The sequence below is a fragment of the Peromyscus leucopus genome, chromosome 8b, assembly GCF_004664715.2.
Source record: "Peromyscus leucopus breed LL Stock chromosome 8b, UCI_PerLeu_2.1, whole genome shotgun sequence".
Taxonomy (NCBI): domain Eukaryota; kingdom Metazoa; phylum Chordata; class Mammalia; order Rodentia; family Cricetidae; genus Peromyscus; species Peromyscus leucopus.
In genome coordinates this window covers 54,584,660-54,602,720 of record NC_051086.1, presented here as the reverse complement: position 1 = coordinate 54,602,720, position 18,061 = coordinate 54,584,660, and the positions used below count along the sequence as shown (strand labels likewise).

The following is an 18,061-nucleotide window of genomic DNA, read 5'->3' as shown; positions in this document are numbered from 1 at the left end:
CTGAGAAGAGCTACAGGTACTGGGTGAACCTGGAGGCCAGCATGTGCTTTGGTATGCCCATAAGCACCACAGATAGCCTTTTGTCCCTTATGACAATGATGAAGAATGGCCCGGTGAGAGAAAAAAGGGCACTAAAAATTGGGGGACTAGAGTTTCCTTTGGACCTGACACATATCTTCAAAGTACTTCCCTTTAATGGAAACTTCCCTCCATGAAATCTAAATATTAACAGTTTAAAAGAAACCAGAATCTAGCATAACTCAGGGAAATCCATTGTTACTTCAGCCCGTCTTCTCCAGGAACCAGCACTGTTACATTGTTTCCATTTAGAAAAATCTGGTCTAATTTTGTATCCTTTTTCCTTCTGGTGTAATTTCAAACTATGACATCTTCCAACACAATATTGACAAAGTCATCATATCCTAGAAATGTATCAACAACTTCATTATCACTTTTCACCACAGTGTCAATTCTTGATCCTATAAAATTGTCCATAAGCTCTGTGGCAGGAGCTGTCATAGGTTCATGGTTGCATTACAAGCCATGACCGTGCAGGAAGTGTGTTTTACTTTAAGGGTTCGGTGTTTCCTTCCAGATGTGACAGCCATGTTGGTCTGGACACAGCTGGTGAATGATCCAGCCCTCTGAATCCTCGTAGCCTCCATCTTGCAGCAAGCCTCATTGCGGTTCCCAACATGCCTGACTGCAGCAAAACAAGCAAATCTTCCCAAGATGGGCAGTGCTTGCCCAAACAGCAGAGACCCTGGGAAAGGCAAGGGCAGCAATACATGAACACATAAGTAGCCTTGTGAGCCTGTTGTCACCTCTGCCGCTTCACACTAGGTGGCTCTAGGAACAAAAGTTTCCATCAATTCTGGGGCAGACAGAGCCTGGGGCCTATGCTGAAACACTTTGTTCAGCCTTGGTGTAGGGAGGAGGGGACTGGACCTACCTTGGCTGAGTCTGCCAAGCTGGGCTGACCTTGCCTTGGAGGACGTGGGAGTGGGAGGTGGAAGAGGAGTTGGGAGGGGGGAGGAGGGAGGACGGGAGAATCCGTGGCTGATATGTGAAATTAAGTTAATTATAAAATAAAAATGCTAAAAAAAAAAAAAAAAAAAAAAAAAAAAAGCCCTGTAAAAGAAGGTGGGGAAACTTCAGGGGAGGGATCCATGCAAATGTCTGTGGTCTTCCATTGCTCCATTAGTAATCTTGAATAAATTTATTTCTATTCATAAAGATGAGCTTAATAAGTCATTCTTTGGACAGTGGAATGGTCAGAAGTTAGGGGCAGATATTAATTTTACATCTCCCCAGAAAAGTCAAACAACGGTTAATCAACAAATATTTGAGCATACACAGATGAGACTATACATTAGATGCAGGTACAAACTAAGTGTGAAAATGTATATAATGAAATACTATTTAAAACATGTTATCAGATTATTTAAACTCAAAAAATTAATTTTATTTATTGTTTCTTTTCTTGTCTTAAGTTTAAACAGTTCAAGAGATGTTAGAAATGATTCTACAAAGTATATCTAAGAAGTGTGTAGTTTTCAAACTTCTGGGACCACACCTTATCAAAACAGACTAAGATTTATAAATCCAACCATGTTGTTTTATGGTAATCATGTATCATGGCAGTGTTTTCATACTATAATAACACAGCTTGAAATTACTGTAATGTATTTCTTTAATAACTTATCACAAATGTTCTAGCTTAAAATAATCTATTGAACAAGAATTTCTAAATGGAAAATGTTTTAGATGATAAAAATAAAAGTTTTGTTGTTTTAAGTAAAATAAAAAGAAAAACACACTCATTGGTGACAAAGGTATTTATTCATTGGCAAAGAGAAAGCCTTGCTAACAAGTGGTGCTGAAAAACTGGATACCTGCGTGTAGAAGAATGATCCTCTCCTCTCACCCTGCAGAGCACTCAACTCCAAATGCACCAAAGACATTAACACAGGACTTGAAACCCTGGATCTACAAGAGGCAAAGTGGGGAAAACACTTCCTAACACAGGCAGAGCTAAGGCCTCTCTGAAGAGGACTCTACTCATCAAGACACAATGGGACAAATTGACAAATGGGACCACATGAAATTTAAACAATGTATTTGGAACTCATGGAAGGAGTCCATGGCCATCATGGCTAGGAGCATGGCAGCAAGCAGGCAGGCATGGTGCTGGAGGAGTAGCTGAGAGCTTGCATACTGATACATGAGCACAAGGCAGAGTGAGGGCTGTGTGGGCTTTTGAATCCTCAAAGCCCACCCCTAGTGACACACCTCCTCAAAAAAGGACACACTTCAAATCCTTTCCAAAGAGTTGCACTAACTGGGGAAAACATTCAAATATATGAGCCTATGGAGGCCATTCTCACTCAAACCACCACAGGGTCTCAGCACAGCCAAAATGACTGTTCATAAAACACAAAAGACAAATGTTCCTGAGAAGAATTCTTAATCATTGTGTGAGGGAGTTGTAGTGGTCGGAATGATCAAAATATATGGTATCTGAAACTATTTTACCAGAACATTGCAGCAGAGGTCATGGAGAGTGCTGCTCAGTGGCTTGCTCTCCAGAGTGTACTCAGCCTGCTTTCTTACATAGCTTGGGACTACCTGTCCTGGAGTGGCACTGCCCATAATGGGTGTGGCCCTCCTGGATCAATCACATTCTCCCAGGAAGAGAGTCACATAATAGGCAGCTACCACCAAGCCTGATGTCCAGAATTGAATCACAGAGTTACACATAGTAGAAGGAGAGAACTGACTCCTGAATGTTGTCCTATGACTTGCACATATGATCCATGACATATACATACAAAAACACACACATATATATATACACACCACATACATATACACATACACCATGCACATACCACTAAACAAACACTCATATTAAGAAATAAACAGGTCCCAAAGACTTTGAACACCTCTGTGCTGATATTGTGGGCCAGGCACTAACTTGGGCCCAGGGAAATAACGATCAACAAACACTGTTCATCATGTATTCCAGAGTTTCCACACTCTTTGTAGGTAGAAGTGACAGAAAGAAAGCAAGTCTGTGCTGTTGGGTGGCAACAAGTGTCAAGCAGAAGAATAAAGGAGGGGGATTCTGGAAGGGCAGAACTGCTTTAGAAAGCAGGGAGCAAGCTTCTGACTAGTGGGAAGTCATTCCAAAAGAATGGAGAAGCCAGTGCAAAGGTCCTGAGGTGAGCGAGTTCCTGGTGTGTTCAAGGAATAGAAAGGGAGAGCAGATAACCCACAGCAGAGTGAGTGAGGAGCACGAAGTGGGATCTAATGTCAGAAAAGGACAGGGTGGGATGGAGAGGGTCATGTAGAGCTCGTGACCACTGACAGGAACCAGTATTTCCCTCACAAGAAAAGATAGGAAGATTTGACTAAGAGGTGACTTAAACTATTTTACATATTAGATTGTAACTCTGGCTCTAAGACTGAGTTACAAGAAGACCATGAAGCATCAGCAGGAAGAGTTAGGAAGCTGGATAACAGACCCAGGATGTTGGCTGGACCAGCAGTCTTCTGGGCACAGTGGGAAGAGTCAGATTACAGATCTGTTTAAAGCCAGGGTCAGGACTGGGGAGATGGCTCAGTGGATGAAGCACCTGCTATGGAAGCATAAGGACATTTGTCTGATCACAGCATCCTCACAAATGCATGCTGGGATGGCCACAGGCTTGTCATCCCAGAGCTCAGGGGGAGGAAACAGGGAGTACTCCCAGCTGGATGACTACTTAGACTAGCCAAATCCATAAGCTCTCAGGTCACACACACACCACACACCTGCAGAAAAGAGATGATGTTCATGGAAATCAAATACCAGATTTGAGATTAAGGAGAGTCCAGGAGTGAGAAAGACCCAGGGTTTGGGGCCTGAGAGCCACTTCCTGAAATGAAGAGCCTGTGCCCTGAGCAGGCTACAGGGAGGAGAGGGAGTGCAGAGATCCAGAGCACAAACCTGGGGAGATCCAGGAGCTTTTGCTGAACTGGGACCTGTTGGTAAACCTGGGAGACCCACATTAGTAGATGAGTGAAGCGAGGCTCAGACATGAGTCCTGCACTCAGGAGGCAGGGCCTCTGCAGGCCTGGATGAAGCTCTCAAGCCCAACTCCTCCTCCAGCCCAGGCATCTGCCGAAACTTCACAACAGGAAATGAGCTGAACAATGTTGAAACTCACTCTCACAGCTCAGAGGAAGAGCATCTGCGCAGGCTCTCTGACGTCTGGCTTCCTGGAGGAGCCAGAGTCTCTTTCACTTTCAAAAAATACATTGACTTACTGAAGAGCCTTGGCCTAGACACACACACATCAGTGAGCCTCTTACAAGAGCAGGGTGAGTAGTGGGATCAATGGAGTCCACCAAACCATTTGAGTTGTGGGAAGGAAGTCCTGGCCTGACTGCACTAAGGCATACTGTGGCAGACATGGGTGACCCGTCCTGAGAGCCAGGGCCCAGGCTCAGCCCTGCTTGGAAAGTCTGCAGGCCAGCCCTGGTGGGAGGGAGGTGGCTGGATTCCCCTGTGTGCTTCATGTGCCTGTTCCTGTCATAGTCTGTCCTGCACCCTCCTCTCTCCTGTCTGACCTGAAGCTGCAGGAACAAGGGTGATGAATTGAGAGATTAAAAATGGGAAGACTGGGGATGAGAAATAAAGAAGACAAAAGCAGCAGCTGGGACCAATAGGTGTTGCCTAAGCTGATGACTTATGCCATGCAAATTTATTTAAAAGTACAATATCATATCAACTATTTGCAGGGGAAAGTGGCCAAGGTCAAAAGAGATCTAAGTCAGACAATGTTAGCAGAAAGAATACAGGATGTCTCAGATACAGCTGCCTTAGGACTCATAACCACAGCCCAGGGGGGAGAGTCAGGTCCCCGGAAGGCACAACATCCTCTGAGTCACTGGCTCCAACATCAGGCCACCTTTGCTAGGTCCACCTCTAGACAAAGACAGAACTAATGTCCTTTTGTCTGTTTTGTCTGTTCATCAGGACCTCTGGGAAAGTCTTGGGTCTGTCTGGCTCCCCACACTTTGCCATGTGTCTCCACTTCAGCAGATCAATTTAAAACTCTTTTCCTGTTACCTGAAGTCACTCCACAACCTACACCCCCTTAAATCCTAGGGAGAGACCCTACCACCACCTCCATTCTCCTCCTCTCACAGGAAAGAGCCAGTAAGAGAATACACCTCCCCTTCTTTTTATCTGTCCTCGGGGTCACATAAATGATCTTAATAACCTAAAGAAGAAACCTTAGACAACTAAGAACTCCCGACTCAACATAATGATAAGCACACCTGCCTGACAGGAAAGTCAACTCAGTAAGGAGAACACCCACAGACATCATTCATGAAACTACAGAGAACACATCCACTGATAAACCTTCCTCCCAGAGTTCCCTCTTCTGCCCTACAAAGCCCAAGTCCTGCACCTGGACACACAGTCTCCATCCCCAGGAGACCCTGGAGTCCTTCAGGTGTCCTGACCAGAGGACAATTGTCCCAGTAAATGCTACTCTACTCTTTCTTTTATTTCCAGCTCTCCTCCATCAGATCATTCCAGTCAAACACCTTTTCCCAGCACAGAAATGGCTGACAGAGACAAGGATCCACTGGCCTCCTGCTTGGAGCAACAAGAGAAGGGAAATATGAAGATGTATGGACAAGCGCTGCACAGCCAGGCATGATCCGGGAGCCCTATCAACACAGGATCAGCTCAGTCCCAAGAGACTAGTGCCAAAGAGGAAGCTCAGCATAAGGGTCAAAAGGTCTTGGACCCCTCCCACCACACCTGCAAACAGACCTGGAGATGCAGCAGCCCTTTTCTCTGTCAGAGAAGGACTCAATGCAAAGTAAGTACACCAAAGACCCCAACCCACCACTACAGTGACCCCCTCATTACCACTGAGCCCTCCTGACAGGTTTCCTGGGCAGGCTAACCTGTCAAAAGAGTCCACAGGTCCCAGGAGAGGCTGGAACAGGAAGGCTTTCAGAAAAGCTGTAACCGAATGCTAAGCCACACACAGTTTTGTACACCTATGCATTCCAGGCTCTCATGTGGTCCTCATAGCCCCCGGGGAAAAGCAGTCAGAAGCTGTAGTGGGGAGAGGCAGGCATTCAAAGGGGCTCTGAGGAGGCTGACACAGGGATCAAGCCAGCTCCCAAGAGAAGTACTTAGTGACACTGAAGTTACAAGCCCAGACTTGGAGCTGGGCAGAGGCAGACTACAACCCTCCTCGATGTCTCCATCTGGGAAATGGGAAGGTAAACAGTTGTCTCCCTGGACTGTGCAAGTAAAGTGATAATCCACATTGAATATTAAACAATCTAATAATCAATAAATGCTCAGTAATTACAAATACAAGCCCATGTGATTGCTGATGCTCTTATTATACTTCGCAACCCTGTGGGACAGAAACGCAGAGTCCCACCTGAGGGAGCTGAGGCTCAGAAAGGAATAGAGATTCACACAGAGGAATAGTGTAGAACCAGGACAGCTGTGTGGACTTCATGGTTCCAGAGCAGGACCATTTCCCAGCAGCACTCGTGACAGTGTCTTTCTCCCCATGAGACTATAGAGAAGGGTATGAGTGTGAGCAGGAAGGACCACACTCTTGCTTGTTTGGCTTCTATAGCTGCCTCTATGACAAACGCAATCTCTGTATCCTTCCCATAGCACATTCTTCTTCATTTCCCAGATCCACAGACAAACCCACTATACGGTCCCTTAGCTGGCCAGAAACCTTGGACCATGAGCTCAGACCATGAGACTTGGAGACACTTACAGATCTTAAAGGGGAAACTTTTTAAATTGGAACCTGAGGAGTCTGGATTCAGAAGCAAAGACAAGCTGAGCTGAGGGCTGTGGGTGGGACTTCAAGTCCACATAGGTGATGTTTCTTCACAGGTGAGCCTCCACCTGTATGGGACCAGGGATAGGGGACTTAAGTGGAAAGGCAGAGGGGCCATGGTGGAGTGCTAAGAGTCACAGGCTGGAAATGATCCCTCTGGGCTCTGCAGTGCTGAAACTGAATTTGACACAAGGGGAGTCTGGAACCCATGGGGTCAGCAGTGAGCCTAGTGTAACTCGCATTCAGAGTTCAGCTCAAAACACGAGTGGGAACTGAAAATCTCAGAGATTATGCAGGTCCTGAAGCTCCAAGGTTTATGTCTTGGGCTGGACCCCAAGAAGAGGGTAGGCTCCTGTCTCAGCTTCAGCTAGTTTCTTCTACTCCCTAGACTAACAACTCAAAAGAAGGCTTCTCGTACCTGTTTCTAGAGTTTATGTTAGACAGTCTATGGCTTTTGTAGAAGCAATGTCATCCCAAATGGAATATCTTCATTAATGTGTTTGTGTGTATGTGTGTACATATGTGTGTATGCACATGCACTTAGAAGTACTATATGTAATTTAAGTACATATGAAACAATGTGACTCCCTAAATAACAACCTTCATGTTGCTTATCCCTCCTTCTATTTCTATATTGTCCTCCTTCCCTCTCCCCAATTAAAGGCCTCCACTTCATTTTTCCAATTTCCCCCTTCACAGAACCCGTATCATTCTATTCCCCTCTCTAGAGCTCCTTCCCACCCCATGGTTCCTTTTCTCTTCCCTGGTTGCTGCAGTGACTCCAGGTTATGTAATAACATCTGAAGATTTGGAGCTAGGAACCACAAGTGAGAGAGAACACGAGTGTGTCTTCCTAGGTCTGGGTAACCATACTTAATAGAATATTTTCTAGTTATATCCATTTACCTGCCAAATTTGTGATTGTATTTATAGGTCTGTAATAAATCTTGAAATCTGGAATGGTAATCCCTCCAGCATTGTTTTGCTCAGGATTCTTCTGGCTGTCTAGGGTTTTTGAGACTCTATATGAATTTTAGGATTTTTTTTTCTATTTCTGTGAAAAGTGTTGTGGTGAAGAGGTCGTGGTGACACATGTGTGTAATCCCAGTACTCAGGAGGCAGATCTCCGAGAGTTCAATGCCAGCCTGTTCTACATAGTGACTTTCTTGACAGCCAGTGACATAGAGAGAGACTCTATTGAATAAACAAGAGCAAAAACAGGAGCAAAAATGTGGTGGGTGCAGAAACTAGAGAAATTGCTCTGTGGTTAACAGCACTTCTTATTCTTGCTGAGGACCCAGGTTTAGTTCCCAGCATCCACACAGTGACTCAGAACCATCTGTAACTTGTTTCAGAATCATTGTTCTCTTGTGACCTCCTGGGCTCCTGGCACAAACATGGTACACATACATACATGCAGACAAAATACTCCTACACATGAAATAAAATAATCTTTCTTAAAAAGGAAAAATGTTTTAAAATGTTTAACAGATGTAGGCATTTTGATTGGGATTGCATTAAATCTGTAAGTTGCTTTTGGCAAAATGCTCATTTTTCACAATATTCTGCCAATCTACAAGCATGGGAGTTCTTTCCATTTTCTTGTGTCTTCCTCAATTTCTTTATTCAAGAATTTGAAGTTTTAATTGAAGGAGTCTTTCACCTCTTAGTTAGACTTATTCCTAAATATTTTAATTTCTTTGATGCTATTTATGTGGGAAAGTATCTGTGGTCTCTTTCTCATTGTATTTGGTGGTGGTGTATAAAAATGTTACTGATTTTTGTTAAGTCAATTTTTTTTATCCTGCCACTTTGGTACAATTGGTGATCATTTAAGAAATTCTTCTGGTGGACTGTTTGGGATCTCTTACATATAATGTCATATCATGTGTACGTAGAGATAATCTGACTTCTTTTCCCATTTGTATCCATTTAATTTTCTTCTCTTGTCTTATTGCTCCAGCTACTGCTTTGAGCACTATATTGAAAAGGAGTGGGGGAGGGGTGATGGAGAGGTGGCTCAGCATTTGAGAGCACCAGCTGTTCTTCCAGAAGACCTGGGTTCAATTCCCAGCACCCACATGGCAGCTCACAACTTTCTTTAAGTCCAGTTCCAGTGGTTCTGACACCCTCTTCTAACCTTGAAGGCACTGCACATACGTGGTGTACACACATGCATCCAGGCAAAACACCCATGCACATAGAATAAAAAATAAAATAAGATGGAACATAGGGCCTATGCTGAGATACTTTGCTCAGCCTTGGTGCCGGGAGGAGGGGACTGGACTGTCTCAACTGAGTCTACCAGGCTGGGCTGACTCCCCAGAGGAGACCTTGCCTTGGAGGAGGTGGGAATGGGGGGTCAATTAGTGGGGGGAAGACTGGAGGTGGGAGGAGGGAGGACAGGGGAATCTGTGGCTGATATGTAAAATTAAATTAATTATAAAATAAAAATATTTTTAGAAAAAGAAGAATTTTAAAGGAAGAAAGGGTGTAGGAATAGTTAACAACTCTGTCTCATTCATGATTTTAACTGGATTAATTTGAGGTCTTTCTCCATTTAGAAAATGCTGGTTGTGTGTTTGTTATAAAGAACAATCACTATGTTGAGGTATGGGTCCCATGACCCTATTCTCTCTACAACTTTTCTCATGAAGGAATTTTGGGTTTGTCAAAGACTTTTTTTGCAACTACTGAGATAATCATATAATTTTTCTTTAGTCCCTTTATATGGTTTATTATCTTCATTAGTTTATATAGTGCATTAGGGTTTCTATTGCTGTGAAGAGATACCATAACCACTGCAACTCTTATTAAGCAAAACATTTAATTGAGGCTGGCTTACAGTTTCAGAAGATTAGTCCATTATCATCGTGGTGGGACATGGCAGTGTGCAGTCAGACATGGTGCTGGAGAAGAAGGAGCTGAGTGTCTACATCTTGATCTGCCTGCAATAGAAGGAGTCTTTGTCCACATGGACATAGCTTGAGCATAGAGGAAGGAGACTTCAAAGCCTAGCCCCACAGTGACACTCTTCCTCCACAAGTCCATGCCTACTCCAACAAAGCCACACTTCCTAATTGTACCACTCTCTATGGGGACCATTTTATTTCAAATCACTACATATGTGTTGGTTGAACCACCCCTGAATCTCAGTATGAAACCAACTTGATCATGGTGGATAGCCTTTTATATATGATTGTATTCAGTTTACAAGTATTTTATTAAAGATTTTTCATTGATGTTTATCAAGGAAATTAGCATGTAGTATTTGAGAGATTTTTGTTTATTTATTGTATATTTGTGTGTTTGTGTGTGTGTGTGTTTATCTGCTTTTATTATTAGAGTTATACTGGCTTCATAGAAGGAGTTTGGAAGTGTTTCTGTTTCTGTGGGGATGGTTTTTGTTTGTGTGTTTGTTTTTAACTATAATTTTTTGCATTTCTTTTTTATTTTAATTTTTCATTTTACATACCAACTACAGTTTCCCTTGCCTACCCTTCTCTCTCTCCCTCTCAACTCCATCCCATCCAAACCCCCATCCACTCCTGTGGGGCGTCAACCAAGTCTGGCACATCAAGTTGAGGCTGGACCAAGCCCCTCCCCCTCTCTATCATAGCTGAGAAAGATATCCCACCATAGGGAATGGGCTCCAAAAGGCCAGTTCATGCACCAAGAATAAATCCTGGTCCCACTGCCAGTGACCTCACAAACAGACCAAGCCACACAACTGTCACCAACATTCAGAGGTCCTAGTTAGGTCCCATGCAGGCTCCCTAGCTGTCAGTCCAGAGTCTGTGAACTCCCACTAGCTCGGGTCATCTGCCTCTGTGGGTTTCCCCATCATGATCTTTACCTGGCCTGCTCATACAATCCCTCCTTCCTCTCTTCAACTGGACTCCAAGAGCTCAGCCCAGTGCCAAGCTGTGGATCTCTGCCTGTACTTCCATCAGTCATTGGATGAAGGCTCTATAATGACAAAGTATTCACCAATCTGATTACAGGGGAAGGCCAGTTCAGGCACCCTCTCCACTATTGCTAGGAGTCCTGGGGAACGCCTTGTGGATTCCTGGGAATTTCCCTAGCACCAGGTTTCTCCCCAACCCTATAATGGCTATGTCTATCAAGATATCTCTTTCATTGCTCTCCCTCTCCATCCTTCCTCCTACTCAACCATTCAGTTCCCTTATGTTCTCATCCCCAATCCCTTCCCCTCTTCCCCTGCTCCAAGTTAGTTGAAGAGACCTTTTCTATTTCCCCCTCCCAGGGTGATACATGCATGTCTCTCTTAGGATCCTCCTTGTTACCTAGGTTCTCTGGGGTTGTAGATTGTAGCCTGGTTATCCTTTGCTTCACATCTAATATCCATTTATGAATGAGTACATACCATGTTTGTCTTTCTGGGTCTGGGTTACCTCACTCAGGATGATTTTTCATGATGTCATTGCTTTTGACCACTAAGTAATGTTCTATTGTGTGAATGTACCGCATTTTCTTTATCCATTCTTCAGTTGAAAGGCATCTAGATTGTTTCTAGGTTCTGGCTATTATGAATAATGCTGCTATGAACATAGTTAAGGAAATGTCTTTGTGGTATGCTTGAGCATTCCTTGGGTATATGCCTAAGAGTGGTATTACTGGATCTTGAGGTAGATTGATTTTCTGAGAAACCAACATACTGATTTCCACATTGGCTATACAAGTTTTCACTCCCACCAGTAGTGGAAGAGTGTTCCCCTTACTCCACAAACTCTCCAATATAAGTTGTCATCAGTGTTTTTGATCTTAGCCATTCTGACATGTGTAAGACAGTATCTCAGAGTTGTTTTGACTTGAATTTCTCTGATGACTTAAGATGTTGAGCCATACCTTAAATGTTCTTTGGCCATTTGAAATTCTTCTGTTGAGAATTCTGTTTGGATGTGTACCCCATTCTTTAATTGGATTATTTGGTATTTTGATGTCTAATTTCTTGAGTTCTTTACATATTTTAGAGATCAGCCCTCTGTCAGATGTGGGGTTAGTGAAGATCTTTTCCCATTCTGTAGGCTGCAATTTTGTCTTATTGACCATGTCCTTTGCCTTACAGAAGCTTCTCAGTTTCAGGAGGTCCCATTTATTAATTTTTGCTCTCAGTGCCTGTGCTACTGGTGTTATATTTAGGAAGTAGTTCCCTGTGCCAATGCATTCAAGACTACTTCCCACTTTCTCTTCTATAGGTTCAGTATAACTAGATTTGTATTGAGGTCTTTGATCCACTTAGACATGAGGTTTATACAAGGTGACAGGTATATGTACTATATGTACTCTTCTACATGTCAACACCTAGTTATGCCAGCACTATTTGTTGAAGATGCTTTCTTTTTTCTATTGTACACTTTTGGCTTCTTTGTCAAAAATCAGGTGTTCATAGGTGTTTGGATTTATGTCAGGGTCTTTGATTCAATTCCATTGATCCACAAGTCTGTTTTTATGCTAGTACCAAGCTGTTTTTATTACTATAGCCCTACAGTAGAGCTTGAAGTTGAGGATGGTGATGCTTCTAGAAGTTCCTTTATTTTGCAGTAATGTTTTGACACTCCTGGGTTTTGTTGTTATTGTTGTTGTTGTTTTGTTTTTTCATATGAAGCTGAGTATTATGTTTTTCAAGGTCTGAAGAATTGTGTTGGGATTTTGATGAGGATTGCACTAAATCTGAAAATTGCTTTGGAAAGACTGCCATTTTTACTATGAGGATCCTACCTCTCCAAGAGCATGGGAGATAGTTCCATTTTCTGATATCTTCTTCAATTTCTTTCTTCAAAGACTTAAAGTTCTTGTCATACAGGTCTTTCAGTTGTTTGGTTAGAGTTACTCCAAGATATTTGATGTTATTTTGACTATTGTAAAGGGTATTGTTTCTCTGATTTCTTTCTCAGTCCATTTATCATATATATAAGAGGGCTTTTTTTTTTTTAGTTAATCTTGTATCCTACCATATTACTGAAGGTGATTGTCAACTGTAGGAGTTCCCTGGTAGAATTTTTGGAGTCACTTGTGTATAATATCGTATCATCTGTAAATAGCAAAAGTTTGACTTCTTCCTTTCCAATTTGTATCTCCTTGATCTCCTTTTCTTATCTTATTGCTCTAACTAGAACTTTAAGTACTATATTGAATAGATATGGAGAGAGTGGACAGCCTTGTCTTGTTCCTGATTTTAGTGGAATTGCTTTGAGTTTCTCACCATTTAGTTTGATGTTGGCTGTTGGCTTGCTGTATATTACCTTTAATTAAGTTTACCTATGTACCTTGTATCCCTAATATCTCCAAGACCTTTATCATGAAGGGGTATTAGATTTTGTCAAAGGTTTTTGCAGCATCTAATGAGATGATTGTGTGATTTTTTTCTTTCAGTTTGTTTATATGGTGGATTACATTAACAGATTTTCATTTGTTGAACCATTCCTGCATCTCTGGGGATGAATCCTACATGATCATGATAGATGGGTTTTTATGTGTTTTTTGATTCAGTTTGCTAGTATTTTATGGAGTATTTTTGCATGAGAGATATTGGTCTGTAATTCTCTTTCTTACCTGCTTTTTTGTGAGGTTTGGGTATCAGGGTAACTGTAGGCTCATAAAAGGAGTTTGACAGTGTTCCTTCTGTTTCTATTGTGTGGAACAATTTGAGGAGTATTGACATTGGCTCTTTGAAGTTGTGGTAGAATTCTGCACTGAAATCATCTGGCCCTGGGTTTTTGGTTTTGTTTTTGCTTTGGTTGGGAGACTTTTAATGACTGCTTCTATTTTCTTAGGGGTTATGGGTCTATTTAAATTGTTTATCTGGTCTTGATTCAATTTGGGTATGTGACATCTATCCAGAAAATTGTCCATTTCTTTTAGATTTTTCAATTTTATGGAGTATAGGTTTTCAAAGTATGATCAAATGATTCTCTGGATTTCCTCAATGTCTGTTGTTATATCCCCCTTATAATTTCTGATTTTGTTAATTTAGGTAATCTCTGCCTTTTGGTTAGTTAGCATAAGAGTTTGTCCATCTTGTTGCTTTTCTCAAAGAACCAATTCTTTGTTTCATTGATTCTTTGTATTGTTCTCTTTGTTTCTGTTTATTATTTCCTGTCATCTAATCCTCCTGGGTGAGTTTGCTTCTTTGTGTTCTATTTTTCAGATGTGCTGTTATTTTGCTAGTGTGAGATTCCTCCAATTTTTTTATGTGGGAAATTAGTGCTATGAATTTTTCCTCTTAGCACTGCTTTCATAGGGTCCCGTAAGTTTGGGTATGTTGTGTATTCATTTTCATTGAATTCTAGGAAGTCTTTAACTTCTTTATTTCTTCCTTGACTCAGTGGTGATTCAGTTGAGCATTGCTTAGTTTCCATGAGTTTGTATGCTTTCTGTAATTTGTGTTGTTAAATTCTAACTTTAAGCCAGGATGATCTGATAAGATACAGGGGGTTATTCCATTTTTTTTAATCTGTTGAGATTTGCTTTGTAACTGAGTATGTGGTCAATTTTAGAGAAAGTTCCATTAGGTGCTGAGAAGAAGGTATATATTCTTTTGTGTTTGAGGGAAATGTTCTATAGATATCTATGAAGTCCTCTTGAGTCAAAACATTTGTTAGATCCCTTATTTCTCTGTTAAGTTTCTGTCTGGCAGTACTGTCCATTGGTGAGAATGGGGTGTTGAAGTCTCCCACTATTACTGTGTGGGCTGGATGTGCGATTTAAGCTTTAGTAATGTTTCTTCTACACATGTGAGTGCCCTTGTATTTGGGGCATAAATGTTCAGAATTAAGACTTGATCTTGATGTATTTTTCCTGTGATGAATATGAAATATCCTTCTTCATCTCTTTCGATTAATTTTAGTTTAAAGTCTATTTTGTTAGCTATTAGGATAGCTACATCAGCTTGTTTCTTAGGTCCATTTGATTGGAAAATCTTTTTTCAACCTATTACTCTGAGGTAATGTCTGTCTTTGAAGTTGAGGTGTGTTTCTTGTATGTAGCAGAAGGATGGATCCTGCTTTCATGCCCACTCTGTTAGCCTCTTTTATAGGTGGATTGAATCCATTGATATTAAGAGATATTAATGACCAGTGATTGTTCATTCCTATTTGTGTTTGTTTCTGTTTTTGGGATTTGCAGGTGTGAGACTATCTATTGCCTGTGTTTTCATGGGTGCTGTTAATTTCCTTGGGTTGGGATTTTCCTTCTAGTATTTTCTGTAGGGCTGAATTGTGGATAGGTATTGTTTAAATATGGTTTTGTCATGAAATTTCTTATTTGTTATTTGTCTATTAAGGTTGCAGATCTCTTCTTACTTTAACTTTCAGGCTTGGATGAATCCAGAATTTTGTCCATTTCTTTTAGATTTTCCAACTCAGTAGAGTACAGGTTTTTAAAGTTTTTCCTTGAACAATTCTGAATTTCTTTGGTGTCTGTTGTATTGTTTCCCTTTTCATTTCTGATTCTGTTTGTTTGAGTCCTCTCTCTTTTTTCTTTTGGTTGTTGGACAAGTGTCTGTCAATCTTCTTTATTTTCTCAAAGAACCAGCTCTTAGATTCATTGATTCTTTGTACTCTTTTCTTTGTTTCTATTTCATTAAATTTTGTCTGTTTTTTTTATTAGTATTATTTCTTGCCATATACTGGTTTGTGATTGGTTTCTTCTGGTTTTTTCAAACTCTTGAGTTTTAAGTCATCTATCTGTGATCTTTCTGACATTTAATATAGGGACTTGGACCTACAAATTGCCCTTATAGGGATGCTTTTAACTAATTCCAGAGGTTTTGTTCTGTTGTGGTTATTTTTTTTCCTGTTTTCATTTACTTACAGAATTTTTCATATTTCTTTCTTGATTTCTTCTTTGACTTATTCATTATTTAGTAATTTAATCTCCATGATTTTGTGTAATTACTACAGATTTATTTACTGTTAATTTTAAGTTTTATTTTATTATGGTGATACAGGATACAACGAGGTATTTCAACTTTTTTGAATTTGTTAAGATTTGCTTTGTGTCCCAGGAGGTGGTTTGTTTGAGAAACTTCCTTGGGTGAGTGAGTGGATAATATATTCTTTGTTGTATTGGTGGATTATTATATAGGTATCTTTCAAGTCCATTTGATGTACAATATCATTTAATTCTAACGTTTCTCTGGTTTTTTTTTGTTGTTTTGTTTTTGTTTTTTGTTTTTTTTGTCCCCCCCCCATGACCTGTGTTGTACAGAAAGTGGAGTATGAAATCATCTGCTATTCGTTGCTTGGTGTTATTCTGTGCTTTCATTCCAGTACTACAATTATTACAAAATTGGAACCACCAGTGTTTGGTGCATATATTTTTAGGATGTAATGTCTTCTTGGATAATTATTCACTTGATTAGAATGTAGTGCCTTTATTTATCTCTCTTGATTTCTTTTAGTTTGAAGTCTATTTTGTCAGGTACTAGGATAGCGGAGCCTGCTTGCTTCCTGGTCCCATTTGCTAGGAATAGTTTCCATATTTTCTCATTAAGGTGTTGTCTATCTTTAAAGCCAAGAGGAGTAATTACAGACAACAGAAAGACTGATATCCTTTCTTAATGCACCAAGCCAGCCTTTTATTAGGGAACAGATCCCATTAATACTATTTAAGTTACTATTGAAAGGTGTGTATGCTGACCATAATAATTTTGTTGTTTGTTTGGTTTTGGTGCTCTTAGACACACTGTATGTTTCAGTAATTATCTTTTCCTTCTACTGTCTCTTATTTATGCTTATTTTTCTCTCCAGTAGAAGTATTGCTTCCAGTATTCTCTGAGGGGGGTGACTTGGTAGACATGAATTATTTTAACCTGTTTGTATCATAAACCTGTTTTTTCTCTCCTTCAATTATGACAGATGATTTTGTTGGGTACAATTAGTCAAAGTTATCATCTATCTATAAAATATGCAGTATGTTGCTCTAAGACCTTATGGCTTTCAAAGTTTCCATGGAACAATCAGCTGTTATTCTGATTTATGAGCCTTTATATTTGATCAGTTATTTTTTCTCTTATAGCTTTTACCACCCTCTCTTTGCTCTGCATATTTAGTGTTCTAATTATAATATGTCATGGGAATTTTTTCTTTCTGATCCTTTCTACTAGTAATATCTGTGCTTCTTGTATCTGTATGAATTTGTCTTTCCTGATTTGGAGGAAGTTTTCTTCTATAATCTTGTTGAAATTCTAGTCTGTGCATTGACACAGGAGTCTTCTCCTTCATCAATGCTTATAGATAGAAGATTTTGTCATTTACGGTGCCCCACACTTCCTACGATTTCATTTAGTTTTTTGTTTGTTTGTTTTAGGTTTTTTAAATATTGTTTTGCTTATGTGATCTAATTCCTCTACTTAACTTTGAGTCTTGATATTCTATCTTCTACTTGATTCATTCTATTTGTAAGGCTTTCCTGTGAACTTTCTAATCAGGTATTGAGATTTCAATTTCATCTTCATTTCAGCTTGTGTTCTCTTCAATATTTCTATCTTTTTGTTGAATTCAGTTTTCAAATACTGAATTATCTTTGTCGTTTCATTCAGCCTTGTGTTTGTGTTTTCTTGTACAACACTCAGGCAATTATTCTCTTTTAGTTCATTCTATTTAAGTTCATTCTTCTAGTTGTTTCTGACTTCTTTAATTTAAAGAATTAATTTAAACTCCTTTATTCTTTGAAGTTTACAATTGTTCAACTACGTTCTTGGTCTTAAGACATCTAGGTTAATTCTTACTGAAGAACTTAATTTCTATGGGACTGTTAAATTCGTAGGGGAAAATATAGTATTGACCTTTCACCTTGTTATTGCAATGACACCTGGGCATATGGGCATCTTTTGTTGCCTCTGTTTCTGATATGAACACATCAGATTGGGCTTACACACATGATGTGCCACCCTGCCTCAACCTGGGGTTAGGAAGAGTGTAGGTGGACCTCAACAGCCTGAACTGGGGCCAGGTTTGGGGATTGTGGAGGGTGCAGTCAAGGCAGGGTTAGACAGACTCAACAGGCTAGACCTAACAGCACAATGTGTAGGTTCAAGTGAGTCTGAAGGATGGCTATGGTATAAGTAGTCATGGTTTGATGAGAGTTGCCAGGATGGATGTGCCAGGGAAAACACAGAGCACATGTAGCATATCTGGTTCTCTGTGCCACATGAC

The 18,061-nt window shown here is 40.5% G+C and overlaps 1 pseudogene; it reads right to left on the bottom strand.

The window, feature by feature from the left end:
• Nucleotides 1–276: 276 nt before the first annotated feature.
• Nucleotides 277–545, bottom strand: LOC114688677 (annotated as a pseudogene).
• Between the last annotated feature and the right edge of the window lie 17,516 nt (nucleotides 546–18,061).